The sequence below is a fragment of the Coregonus lavaretus genome (genome assembly GCF_964263955.1).
Source record: "Coregonus lavaretus genome assembly, chromosome: 15".
NCBI lineage: Eukaryota > Metazoa > Chordata > Actinopteri > Salmoniformes > Salmonidae > Coregonus > Coregonus lavaretus.
In genome coordinates, this window is record NC_140002.1 from 42,390,670 (window position 1) to 42,405,449 (window position 14,780).

Sequence of the window (14,780 nt, forward strand, 5' to 3'; positions counted from 1 at the left end):
CGTCATGTTCCCATATTTATAGGAGTGATCGTTACTATTGAGAAGAAGGCGGGGCATACTCAAAATAGAGCGCCAATTACTACTCAGTCTCTATTATTCCATGGGAATATGTGTAGATTAGGCCTATTTCACATCTAGAAACTAAATTAATCTAAATTGAATTGTCATGTAAAACATACAGTACTTGTTGCAAATTAAAATTATTTATTTGCAGGAAAATAAAAGAGATATGGAGATGTGAACAGTGTTCAGCTGGTATAAAATGTACAGTAATAGCTATGAATTTGTTCTACTAGTCTGTGGCCAGACACCTCTTGTTATTTCTCTCTATAACACTGGGATGAAAATAACTGTAGCCTATTTGTATCACTTCACTCTCACTACAGCCCCCAGCATGCCTTGCTCCTCCTCAGCAATGTTCAAGAGTCACAGCAGTACTATCATGGAGACCTGGTCCATTAATAGCAGATCTGACCCAGTCCCAAAGGCCATGATATTTGAAAGGCATGTGTGGTTAATGTCAGGAGCCAGTAGACAACACTTGTAGCCTGACACAAACCAAGCAAGACCACAGCTTTAAGGGAAAGGCAATATTTGTTTGTGACTTTTCTGCATTAGGATGGTATAATCATTACTGTGTCTTGTCCCTGCAGTGAGGTTACTTACAGTAGAAACTGTTTCATACTGAAAATGTAAAAATGATTTAAACTCTTAAAATATGTTAACAATTTCCATTTCTTGTGAGATTAAATTATATTGTTTTATATATGATATACAATACTTACAACAAACCATGATTGGATGACATTTCATTTGCAGTCTTTGTCATTGATATCATGAAAGGGTACAGTACATGTACTCCAATTACTTCCAGTAATGAACACCCTACACTGTAAAAATTAAAAATTAAAGTAGTTTCAACAAATTATTATTAAGTAACTGGTTCCACAGCTTTTTTTTGTTTACTCAACTTTTCAGTCCAAGTGTTAGCTGAACAAAAAAAATATTGTTGGCCCAAACTTGAGAATACATAGGAAAAAATGCAGTCAACTTAAAATGATGTGTTTGCTTGTCTCATATGTTCATTCAACTAGAAATTATTATTTGGGCATTTTACCTAAAAAATAATGTGAAACTAGTTACACACAGTGCTTTTAACATACAACTTACATATTTGACACATGATTACAATGGGCATGTTCATTTATAAAGTAATGTCCTCACCTGGGATTTCAACTCACAACCTCTTGGTTCACAGCATTTCAATCTTCCTCCTACTGTTGTTGTTATAGTCACATGTTTCCTAGCACACATCAGTAGAATAGGGTCATGGGAAATGACCCCTTGGCCTGGACAGAGGGAGCAGGAAACTAGAGCTTGATAGCTTGGGCACAGTTACTGTCTCTGAGTACATCAGCTCAAATGGAATTTGCATTATTGATAATCTTATTTACTTTATCTTTATAGTTATCTTGCAGATGCATTTAAAAGATGTGAAAATACAAATATTCTCCAAAAATGTTCTCGATGTCATATGCATATGTTGGCATATGTATTTACATAGAAAGGCAAGTAGTGAATCTGGATGAGCAAGGATATGGTGAAAACACACAGACATATGACGTCATGGATTTGCAACCTCAAAGAAACTGAATAACTAGAAAGGATAACCACAATTACACCCCCACCCTCAGGATGTGTGTATGTGTGTGTGTGTGTGTGCGTATGTGTGTTGACAGGAAGAGGGAGAGAGACAGAGGGGAGAGAAACATGTTTCCATCGCAACATGTAAGTGTTTTGTTATGTCAACTGACCAAGAACCCTTAATAATTAATTAATAATAATTCACACCACCAACAGCAATACTTTGTCAGCGCATTTACTTTATTAAGAGGAAAGGTGGTTGACACTTTGGGGCACTGTTACGAACCCTGTGGCTTTAAAAGTCTAGGGTGGATGGACAAGAGACCCGTAACATAACTCATGCAAATTAGAATAGTGACACGGAAACAGTGAGAACAAAAATACACCGACAACCATAAGCTACTGTCAAACAAAAAATGTTTATTTACAAACACACAGTAAAGGTTTGGGAAAAAGGGCTGAGCAGGACCCAAGGAATGAAACAATAATGTCAAAAAACCCTAAACTGATCTTGCCTGCCTCAAGAACCGCTAAGCTACTGCTAATCATACAAAAATACAGTGGGTGGTCCGCTCAGGTCTAACTAGTGTTTTTAGACAATGTTCTTTCTACGGGTAATGTATGCCCAAGGGCAACTTGCTAAATCCCCCTTTTCCCAGGAACACACAACATAGTTACCATACAGAGTAACCAGCAAATGAGTGTGTACACAAAAAAACAGGACACCACAGTATCTATACTCACAAACAAAAAGAGTCTCTGTCAGCAAACACAACTGACTGGCTTTTAAAACAATGGGATGTGTGATGTGAGTGAAAAACCAGAAACAGGTGGTGCAATGCAGAGGAATGTCCACTGATTGGTCCACCTCAGCAATCAGCAGACAAACGGATGTCGGACAGGTGGGACACCCCAACGGCCACCAATCAGGAACACAAAGGACACCTGTGATTAGGGCAGAAGGAGAGGAAAAACACAAAAACACATACATTGTACCTGTATCCGTAACAGGCACGGTCAAGAAAAGGCAATGTGACCGCATTAAATTGCTCAGCAAAAAGGAAACTGAGTCAGTCGAACTGCTTTGAATACATTACTGAATGGAGGGGTTCACACAGCTTTCATAGTCTTATGATGGAATCCTAATTACTTTTCATATACAGCATTAACATTTACATTTAGTGAGATAGTTAATGAGGTCTTAACAGGGTCAACGAAGTTCTCTTGATGTTTGCAATCCACTTGATGACAGACAATTTTCCAGTTTTACACATTTTATGACAATTCTGCTGGGGTCAATTCAAGAGGGTAAGACATTTTTATGATCTAATATAAATTGGTTGTTAGACTGGTTGTGGTGTCAAGTGCTGGGAATAATTTTATAATGACTAATGTACTGTATCTAATAGGTCAGGAAATGTATGCAAAACAGAGCAATGTCGAATTTTGTTTGAGATAACTGTTGACATTTATTTGATATGTGGGAAAGATTGAACAGTCACCAACACACTTTGATCTCTGTCTGATGAGTAATCATTTGGCTGGGACTATCTTTTCCTTTCATCATTTATAATCAGATAAAACATTGATGTGGAAGGATGAATTATTACACAAACATACTGCAATATTGCAGGTTCTTATGTCACAAAAATAGACCATTTTGTATTAACATCAGTAAGCGAACAGTTGAATACCCATCTGAGAGTTGATTTTTGTTTTCATGACTATACCAACGTTCATGTTTTAGGTGGGGCAAGAAGCAGACTTCCACTGAAAGCCTCATAAAAGAGGAAGACAGTTTCTTGGCTTGTTGACTGGAGCAGGGTAGCTGCCTGCCTGAGGACTAACAGACTCATCAGAGGGCTCTGTTGGAAGGTTGCCCAACAGAATAGCAAACACCCAGCCTTTCTTCTAACTCCCACACCTCATCACAGTCTCAATGTAAGTGTGAACGGAGGAGACAACAGAGAGGGCCAGAGGAGGATGAAGTTCATCAAATTGGATCAGTCAGCGACAGGATGATCTTACAGAGGCTTGCGTCGAAGCATTTGGTAAGGATACACTAATTGCTTCTCTTCTGGTGTAGTGTCTGATTTAGTTGCAGACAGTGCCTGCTTCGAAAACATTTTGATTTGTTTTTTAGTGTGCACCACTACAGCAGTTTCCATTTAAATGATTTACACAATATCTGGCAGCTTGCCTTGTACAGTGAAAGTAATCCATGTATCTCTCCTCTCCTGGTAGATAATGCCTTGTACAGTGAAGGTCATCCATGTATCTCTCCTCTCCTGGTAGATAATGCCTTGTACAGTGAAGGTCATCCATGTATCTCTCCTCTCCTGGTAGATAATGCCTTGTACAGTGAAGGTCATCCACGTATCTCTCCTCTCCTGGTAGATAATGCCTTGTACAGTGAAGGTCATCCATGTATCTCTCCTGGTAGATAATGCCTTGTACAGTGAAGGTCATCCATGTATCTCTCCTCTCCTGGTAGATAATGCCTTGTACAGTGAAGATCATCCATGTATCTCTCCTGGTAGATAATGCCTTGTACAGTGAAGGTCATCCATGTATCTCTCCTCTCCTGGTAGATGATGAAGGCAGGCTGAATGATGAGCCTCTGGGCCGGATGTTTCTCATGATGCATCCCTGGTACATCTCCTCTGCTGACCTGGCCAAGAAACTCTCCAATGAGTATCCTTTCAGACAAATGACACACCACTATTCTCTTAAACGTATGTGCCAGAAGCTAGCACAGGGCAATTTTTTACATATAGCGATGGCCCATGAGATTACCAGACAAAGGGATTCAAATCATTTTGGTGGAAAAGTCATTTTTTTCCTTGACCACGCAACAAGTCTCTGGAGGAAAACTGTCCAGCTGAACTCAGGTCACAAATCTGCCATCTTATCAAGTGAGTGAATATAGAACATCATGGAGGTGCCACAGAGAAATAACTGGTATAGGTCTTAGTTGTGAGATTCTGTGCTTGTGTGTCACCTCCATGACATCATTTGGAAAGGCACAAACCTGTCTATATAAGGTCCCACAGTGCAGGTCAGAGCAAAAACCAAGCCATGAGGTCGAAGGAATTGTCCGTAGAGCTCCGAGACAGGATTGTGACGAGGCACAGATCTGGGGAAGGGTACCAACACATTTCTGCAGCATTGAAGGTCCCCAAGAACACAGTGGCCTCCATCATTCTTAAATGGAAGATGTTTGGAACCACCAAGACTCTTCCTAGAGCTGGCTGTCCGGCTAAACTGAGCAATCGGGGATGAAGGGCCTTGGTCAGGGAGGTGACCAAGAACCTGATGGTTCTCTGACAGAGCTCTAGAGTTCCTCTGTGGAGATGGGAGAACCTTCCAGAAGGACAACCATCTTTGCAGCACTCCACCAATCAGGCCTTTATGGTAGAGTGGTCAGCCGGAAGCCACTCCTCAGTAAAAGGCACATGACAGCCCACTTGGAGTTTGCCAAAAGGCAACTAAAGACTCTCAGACCATGAGAAACAAGATTCTCTGGTCTGATGAAACCAAGATTGAACTCTTTGGCCTGAATGCCAAGCGTCACGTCTAGAGGAAACCTGGCATCATCCCTACGGTGAAGCATGGTAGTGGCAGCATCATGCTGTGGGGATCTTTTTCAGCGGCAGGGACTGGGAGACTAGTCAGGATTGAGGCAAAGATGAACGGAGCAAAGTACAGAGAGGTCCTTGATGAAAACCTGCTCCAGAGAGCTCAGGACCTCAGACTGGGGCGAAGGTTCACCTTTCAACAGGACAACGACCCCAAGCACACAGCCAAGACAACGCAGGAGTGGCTACGTAACAAGTCTCTGAATGTCCTTGAGTGGCCCTGCCAGAGCCTGGACTTGAACCCGATCAAACATCTCTGGAGAGACCTGAAAATAGCTGTGCAGCTACGCTCCCCATCCAACCTGACAGAGCTTGAGAGGATCTGCAGAGAAGAATGGGAGAAACTCAAGAAGGGTAGCGTACCGAAGAAGAATTGATGCTGTAATCGCTGCCAAAGATGCTTCAACAAAGTACTGAGTAAAGGGTCTGAATACTTATGTAAATGAGATATTTCCATTTTTTATTTTTAATAAATTAGCAAACAATTCTATAAACCTGTTTTTGCTTTGTCATTATGGGGTATTGTGTGTAGATTGATGAGGCAAAAACAACAATTTAATCAATTTTAGAATAAGGCTGTAATGTAACAAAAGATGTCTGAATACTTTCCGAAGGCACTGTATGTAAATGATATTCATTTAGGTATGTAAAGATATGTATATTATGGGGTTGAAAAGTAATAAAGGGGAATATATATATAAAAAATAAAAAAAACATGGGTGATTGGAAGTGATGCAGACAATTACATTGATAGAAGATACAATCTATCTGCAATATTAAGCTGATCCATCCCCCTAAAAAAAAAAAAAAAAAAAAAAAATTTGATATGTATATTATAGCCATTATTACCATGCATGTACAGTATATTTTTTATTTTATTTTAACCTTTATTTAACTAGGCAAGTCAGTTAAGAACAAATTCTTATTTACAATGACGGCCTACCCCGGCCAAACCCGGACGACGCTGGGCCAGTTGTGCACCGCCATATGGGACTCCCAATCACGGCCAGATTGTGTAGTGACGCCTCTAGCACTGAGATGCTGTGCCTTAGACCGCTGCACCACTCGGGAGTATGATATACTTTCTGTATGTATTACTATGTGTAATATCCATGTAGGTATTTGATTTCCATGTATGTACAGTACAGTATATGATATACACTGAGTGTACAAAACATTAGGAACATCTTCCTAATCTTGAGTTGCACCCCATTTTGCCCTCAGAACAGCCTCCATTCGTCGGGGCATGGAATACAAGGTGTTAAATGCATTCCACAGGGACGCTGACCCATGTTGACTCCAATGTTTCCCACATGTCCTTTGGATGGTGGACCATTCTTGATACACGCGGGAAACTGTCGAGCATGAAAAACCCAACAGCGTTGCAGTTCTTGACACACTTGACACACTCAAGCCTGGCACCTACTAACATACCCCGTTCAAAGGCACTTCAATCTTTTGTCTTGTCCATTCACCCTCTGAATGGCACACATACACAATCCATGTCTCAATTCTTTCAACGCTTAAAAATCCTTCTTTAACCTGTCGTCTTCCCTTCATCTACACTGATTTGAAGTGGATTTAACAAGTGACATCAATAGGGGATCATAGCTTTCACCTGAATTCACCTGGTCAGTCCTTCATGGAAAGAGTTTTGTACACTCAGTGTATGTATTACTATATATGATTTCCATGTACAGTGAGGGGAAAAAAGTATTTGATCCCCTGCTGATATTGTACGTTTGCCCACTGACAAAGACATGATCAGTCTATAATTTTAATGGTAGGTTTATTTGAACAGTGAGAGACAGAATAACAACAAAAAAATCCAGAAAAACGCATGTCAAAAATTTTATAAATTGATTTGCATTTCAATGAGGGAAATAAGTATTTGACTCCTCTGCAAAACATGACTTAGTACTTGGTGGCAAAACCCTTGTTGGCAATCACAGAGGTCAGACGTTTCTTGTAGTTGGCCACCAGGTTTGCGCACATCTCAGGAGGGATTTTGTCCCACTCATCTTTGCAGATCTTCTCCAAGTCATTAAGGTTTCGGGCCTGACGTTTGGCAACTCGAACCTTCAGCTCCCTCCACAGATTTTCTATGGGATTAAGGTCTGGAGACTGGCTAGGCCACTCCAGGACCTTTAATGTGCTTCTTCTTGAGCCACTCCTTTGTTGCCTTGGCCGTGTGTTTTGGGTCATTGTCATGCTGGAATACCCATCCACGACCCATTTTCAATGCCCTGGCTGAGGGAAGGAGGTTCTCACCCAAGATTTGACGGTACATGGCCCCGACCATCGCCCCTTTGATGCGGTGAAGTTGTCCTGTCCCCTTAGCATAAAAACACCCCCAAAGCATAATGTTTCCACCTCCATGTATGACGGTGGGAATGGTGTTCTTGGGGTCATAGGCAGCATTCCTCCTCCTCCAAACACGGCGAGTTGAATTGATGCCAAAGAGCTCGATTTTGGTCTCATCTGACCACAACACTTTCACCCAGTTCTCCTCTGAATCATTCAGATGTTCATTGGCAAACTTCAGACGGCCCTGTATATGTGCTTTCTTGAGCAGGGGGACCTTGCGGGTGCTGCAGGATTTCAGTCCTTCACGGCGTAGTGTGTTACCAATTGTTTTCTTGGTGACTATGGTCCCAGCTGCCTTGAGATCATTGACAAGATCCTCCCATGTAGTTCTGGGCTGATTCCTCACCGTTCTCATGATCATTGCAACTCCACAAGGAGAGATCTTGCATGGAGCCCCAGGCCGAGGGAGATTGACAGTTATTTTGTGTTTCTTCCATTTGCGAATAATCGCACCAACTGTTGTCACCTTCTCACCAAGCTGCTTGGCGATGGTCTTGTAGCCCATTCCAGCCTTGTGTAGGTCTACAATCTTGTCCCTGACATCCTTGGAGAGCTCTTTGGTCTTGGCCATGGTGGAGAGTTAGGAATCTGATTGATTGCTTCTGTGGACAGGTGTCTTTTATACAGGTAACAAGCTGAGATTAGAAGCACTCCCTTTAAGAGTGTGCTCCTAATCTCAGCTTCAAATACACATACCATTAAAATTATACACTGATCATTTCTTTGTCAGTGGGCAAACTTACAAAATCAGCAGGGGATCAAATACTTTTTTCCCTCACTGTATGTATACATCATCCATGTAGGTGTATGACATCCATGTAGGTGTATGACATCAATGCAGGTATGATTTCCACGTAGGTATAGGATTTCCATACTCTCTGGCTCTGTGCCAGAAATGACAATACTAACATCTCCCTTCCTGACTTTCTTTCCCTTTAACCCTGTCTCTCCATAAGGTGCTGGATCAGTGAGTTCCCAGCAGAGTTTGGTCTGAACCCAGAGCTGGCAGAGCAGATCAGAGGGCTGAAGGAGCAGCTGGAACAGTAGGAAGAGGGGCACCAGAGCACACTCATCAACATTGACAGTGTGTAAGTGCCGCCTGTCTGCAGCCAGGCAATCAGCCAGGCAGCCATAGTCTCCTCACAGTGACAGCTTAGCATATCATTTAAATGAGTATAAAGAATTTCAGAGTGCATGAGTGCATCTACACTCTCACAGTACTTCTAGTGATAGTTTATTTTCCTTTTTTATTCTCTCTAGGCTGTCATATGAGTGGAGAAGACCGGTAAGCCAACAAGCACAGTCTGACTTCAAGAAGAGGAAGACATCTCTCCTCTTTGATCACCTGGACTCCTCTGAACTAGCAGAGCACCTCACCTACATGGAGTATGTCCTTCTGTAGGATACTGGTGAGTGAGTGGCTGGCCAGCAGGTGGCTCTGTTCACCAGCTTCTTTCTGGGTCTTACTCAGTTGATTTCTTTGCTTTTGGCTGAATGATGCAGTATACATTGTATTTGTACTTGTGTGAGAGAGACAGTGTGTTTGTGTGCACATTTGACCTGGTGTATACGTGCATATTGGACGGTGTGTCTAAAACGGTTCCTTGTCCTCCAGTTCCAGGACTACCACAGCTTTGTGATGCATGGCTGCACAGTGGACAACCCCATCCTGGAGCGCTTCATCACCCTCTTCAACAGTGTGTCTCAGTGGATCCAGCTGATGGTGCTCAGCAAGCCCACCACCTCCCAGAGGGCTGCAGTCATCTCCCACTTCATCAGGGTCGCACAGGTCAGTCAATCAACTTCCAGGTCAGTGATAGTCAACCCCCAGTTCAGAAAGAGAGTCAACTTGCAGGTCCGAAGGATAGTCAACTCCCATGTCAGACAGAGTCAACTCCCATGTCAGACAGAGTCAACTCCCATGTCAGACAGAGTCAACTCCCAGGTCAGACAGAGTCAACTCCCAGGTCAGACAGAGTCAACTCCCAGGTCAGACAGAGTCAACTGCCAGGTCAGACAGAGTCAACTGCCAGGTCAGACAGAGTCAACACCCATGACTAGGTCAGTGCGAATCCTCCCTCAGATAAAGATAAGTCAGTTATGTCAGTTCTTGAGTACCGCTGATTCTCAGTTAAAGAAATCTAAACTGCCTCTTGAAGTTGGTCATGTCTTGTGTTCCCTGTTGTGCTTTTGTTGGCTATGTTAGTGCTCAGATGGGTTATATGTTTTTCTCTGGTCTCTCTGTAGAGGTTGTTACAACTGCAGAACTTCAACACTGATGGCAGTAGTGGGGGGCCTCAGTTACAGCTCCATCTCACGCCTCAAAGACACACAGTCCCACCTGTGCTGGCCCAGGTGCTCCAGTTGTCTTGAGAGATGTGGAAGGACTCTAGAAAAACATTCCTTTGTCTGATTTTGTTTTGCTCCACCTTTTTGGTGTGCTTCCTGTCTTTAAGTTTGGTGTGGTTTTTTTATTTTGTTTGCCTCTTCTTGGACAAATTTAGTGGGCGCTCGTGGTAGGTGTCTTTTAGGTTCCAGTTGTTGTTGCTAGTCAACTTTTAGTGGACACCCCAATGTGTGTCTTTCAGAACCCCTCCTAAAACTCCCACCTGTTTCATTTTGGTTGTTGGTCAGTGAGTCTTTGTTAGTTCCCCCTTCTGTTTGAGTGACATGTTTGGTTTTCTTGCTGGGGAACGTAAGTGATGTCCATCATTCTGTGACGTCCCTATTGTGTCAGGTGTTCAACAACCTGGTGGAGCTGGTGACATCCTGTGGGAACTACAGCCAGTACCGCCAGCGTATCTCAGAGAGCACAGGCTTTCGCTTCCCCATCCTGGGAGTGCACCTCAAGGACCTGATCGCAGTGCACATGGACCTGCCCGACTGGAGCGACCGCAAAAAGACCCAGATCAACCTGGCCAAGACCCAGCAGCTGTATGCGATCCTCCAGGAGCTAGCGCTGATCCAAACCACACCACCCAGTGTTGATCCCAACATGGACCTGCTCAAGGTCTGGCCTGGGTGACTGATACTGTATGACTTGATAGATTTTTGTTACCGGTTGGCATTAAAATTAGCGTGTTTTGTTCCTGTCAAGTATCTCTTGACCAGTACCACACCGAGGAAGAGATCTATCAGCTGTCCCTGCAGAGGAAGCCACGCACCGCCAGGCCATTGGTGACTATGTGTCAGGGACACACAGACACCGAGGTGAAATTGTGTGTAATCTAGAGGAAAGGTTCATACTTGTCACATTTCTATTTTGGTTTGTCAGTCTACCCCGAGCCCGCCTGTGATAGAGGAATGGGCATCTTCAGTGAAGCCCAAAGCCAACCCCACCATCATCAGCAAACACATACAGAAGATGGTAGAGGTAGGCTGTTCAACATATTTGAAATATTGAATGTAATTTTGAAACATGACAATGATAATTAATTGTTTGGTCATATTTCGCAGTCAGTGTTTAAGAAGTTAGACACTGATGGAGACGGCTACATCTCTCAGAAGGAATTTGAGATCATTAGGACCAACTTCCCATACCTTTGCAAGTTTGATGACCTGGACAAGAATCGGTGAGTATCACATGTCATAACTATTCATGACAGTTATAGTACATTTAATAATTCAAGCTACTGTATTGGTCATAATGGCCAACATCTTAACTACATATGTTTAGTTCCATGAGTCACACAAAGTCTTGTTACTGTAATATTGACGTTTGACCCCTCACCCTCTCAGGGATGGTAGAATCAGTCAGGAGGAGATGATCGACTACTTCACCAAGGCCAGCTCTTTACTGTACAGCAAGATGGGGTTCATCCACACGTTTTCAGCGAAGACCTGCATGAAGCCTACACTTTGCATCACTGTAAAGGCATTGTAAGAATGCCTATGCTTCAACTATGTAGAACTCCATGCAAAAGCTATTATTTTAGCCATTATTGAATCATAAGTGAATACATATGAAACAATATGGTATAAACCATTTAGTACCAAGACCTGTATGTACAAGTTATGTAAAGATACGCATATCAGCGAAAGCTCAGATTATGACTAGCATAGTCGAGCTGGTGGAATAAGATATTCAAAGAACACCATTTTGGATGTAGAAAGGTGAAGGTGCTGATGGTGACAATACTTAACAAAACACACCCACACATCAGTTCTGGTTCCTATTTTGAAGTGTTTCTTTCTGGCTCTCACACACATTTCATCTATCTTTCTGTGGACACCACTTCATTTTCTGTTTCATACTTTAGCCTATGCCCCAACTTTAGGTCTGTTCTTTACTAATCATTTTGAACAATCAAGCTGTCAGCAGTTGACTTTTGTTGAATCCTGAGAATGCTGAAAGGGAGAGTTACAAACAAAACTTAATTGCTCACTGTTGATGACAACAGATTTGAGTTGCTTTGTGCAATTTGGTTAAAAAGATCATTCGGCAATCAATATAATTTTCTAAGTTACCACCAACCTGTACTTTAAATGCTTAAAGTGACCGATGTGCTGTCTTTTTCAGATGTGGGGATTTTACAAACAAAGATACAAGTCTAAAGGTACAGTAATATAAGGATCTGTCAGAATTCTGCACCTCCGGCACCACACGCACAATATTGTGTAATATATTAATAATAGCTTATTATACTGAAAAAATTAGAAATGCAACAATTTCAAAGAGATTACTGAGTTACAGTTCATATAAGGAAATCAGTCAATTTATGGATTTCACACGACTGGGCAGCGGTGCAGCCATGGGTGGGCCTGGGAGGGCATAGGCCCACCCACTTGGTAGCCAGGCTCACGCACAGGGAAGCCAGGCCCAGCCAATCAGAATGAGTTTTTCCCCACAAAAGGGCTTTATTACAGACAGAAATACTCCTCAGCGCCCCCCCTCAGATGATGCCGCAGGTGAAGAAGCCGGATGTGGAGGTCCTGGGCTGGCATGGTTACACGTGGTTGTCACGACTTCCTCCGAAGCTGCCTCCCCTCCTTGTTTAGGCAGGCTTCGGCGTTCGTCGTCACCGGCCTTCTAGCCACTGCCACTCCATATCTCATCATTCCATTTGTCTTGTCTTGTCATTACATCTGGTTCATATTCCCCTCATTAGTACGTGTTTAAGTGTTCCCTCTGCCCCCTTGTCTTTGTGGGTGATTGTGAGGATTAGTAGCTCGGTTGAGCTCAGTATTTCTGTATTGCTGGGGTATTTTCCCCGTGTGCATGTTTGTTCCAGTGCGTCTGTTTTGCTCACTGGACTGGTTACGCTGGATTACGGAATAAACTCTGTATACTGTGATTTACCCTCCTGTGCCTGACTCCTTCAAATCACGCATCACAGTGGTCTGCGGTTGTGAGGCCGGTTGGACGTACTGTGCTGCCAAATTCTTTAAAATGACGTTGGAGGCGGCTTATGGTAGAGAATTGAACATTCAATTCTCTTGCAACAGCTCTGGTGGACATTCCTGCAGTCAGCATGCTAATTGCACGCTCTCTGAAAACTTATGTGGCATTGTGTTGCGACAAAACTGCACATTTTAAAGCGGCCTTTTATTTTACCCAGCACAAGGTGCACCTGTGTAATGATCATGCTATTTAATCAGCTTCTTGATATGCCACTCCTGTCAGGTGGATGGATTATCTTGGCAAAGGGAAATGCTAAGAAACAGCTTTTTGTGCGTATGGAACATTTCTGGGATTTTTATTTCAGCTCATGAAACATGGGACCAACACTTTACATGTAGCGCTTATATTTTTGTTCAGTGTATCTTTCAGAGATTATCTGGTAAATAACACTCTTGCTCAGTGAGACAGTGTATGCACTGTACCTCAAGCAAAACCTTTCCAAGACCTTTCCAAGTCCTATTGTGTAGTTGAACACAAAAGCAATATTATTATTTTTTGGCATGTTTTGTCATTTTCCAGAGCAACTTACAGTTAGTGCATTTACCTTAAGATAGGTAGGTGAGACAATCACATATTACAGTCATAAGTACATTTTGATGTTACAAAAGATTTGACCTCACAGTACCACTCATTTTCTTCTCTAATCTAGCCTGTGGGGTGAGCTCTCATAAAGACTGTCGCAGCCACCTTGCTGTTGAGTGCTGCAAAATAACAGAGTGCCAGTCACGATCACCATTCTCCCCAACACTCCCATTCCTTCAGTGTGCCTGATATGGCTCAGCACCTACACACTGTACAACAGACAGGCACAAGCACACCACACAATTCACCTCGGTTTTCTTTTATGTTCAATCTTTACCTGGATGTCTCAAATTTATGTAATTCTCATTGGCACCAAAAGTTTAAAAAGTGTTGATGGGGGACAGAATCCAGTCGGACCGTCATATACTGAATTTCCACGTGGGCGAGGATAATGGAAATTTAATCAAAGCCTATTGGATGATAACTTGTTTTTAACTAGGACAGAGGAATTTATAACTGTTTTTTTCTGACATAACATAGGTACAGCAAATCCCCTTATTGTATGGGACACCTTTAAATGTGCCTTTAGAGGCCATGCAATTCAGTACTCATCTCGAAAACAAAAGCAATTTAGGTCAAAAGAGTCCATACTAACAAAGGAAATAGAAGGTCTAACAGAACAGATAGATAGCAATAAAAACTGTAACATAGAGGCTCAAAATAAATTAGAGGGAAAAACAAAAAGAAATTGAGAAACTTATTCAAGAAAGCTCAAGTGTAATATATTATAAAAATAAAGCAAAATGGATGGAATATGGGGAAAAATGCTACCAAAATGAATTTACTGAAACTGGTTACAAATGACGGAGTCACCCATGATTCACCAAATTATATTTTGAAGGAGGAAACAAAGTACTTTAATCATATGTTTTCATTTCAGTCGCCTCCATCTCCTCTAACTGAAGCTAATTGTAGAGATTTTTTCTATTGATAATGTAAAATTCACAGCCATACAGAAAGACTAATGTGAAGGTGAAATTACAGGGGAGGAAAACTCCAGGGTTGGATGGCATACCAGTCGAGGTATACCAAACCTTTTTTGATATACTCAGAGGACCGTTATTAGCATGTTTTAACCAGTCCTATGTAAATAGTAGATTATCAGACACTCAAGAAGAAGGTCTGATTTCATTATTACTGAAACAGGA

At 42.3% G+C, this 14,780-nt stretch overlaps 1 pseudogene across 1 annotated transcript; it reads left to right on the forward strand.

Moving 5' to 3' along the window:
* Positions 1–3,627: 3,627 nt before the first annotated feature.
* On the forward strand, positions 3,628–13,966 carry LOC311143158 (RAS guanyl-releasing protein 2-like; annotated as a pseudogene). Its single transcript has 15 exons — positions 3,628–3,695; positions 4,236–4,338; positions 4,503–4,559; positions 8,606–8,737; positions 8,910–9,058; positions 9,265–9,438; positions 9,897–10,012; positions 10,387–10,670; positions 10,727–10,826; positions 10,924–11,022; positions 11,106–11,221; positions 11,388–11,528; positions 12,169–12,205; positions 13,700–13,843; positions 13,952–13,966. The product of its transcript is annotated as an RAS guanyl-releasing protein 2-like (transcript).
* The last annotated feature ends 814 nt before the right edge of the window (positions 13,967–14,780 follow it).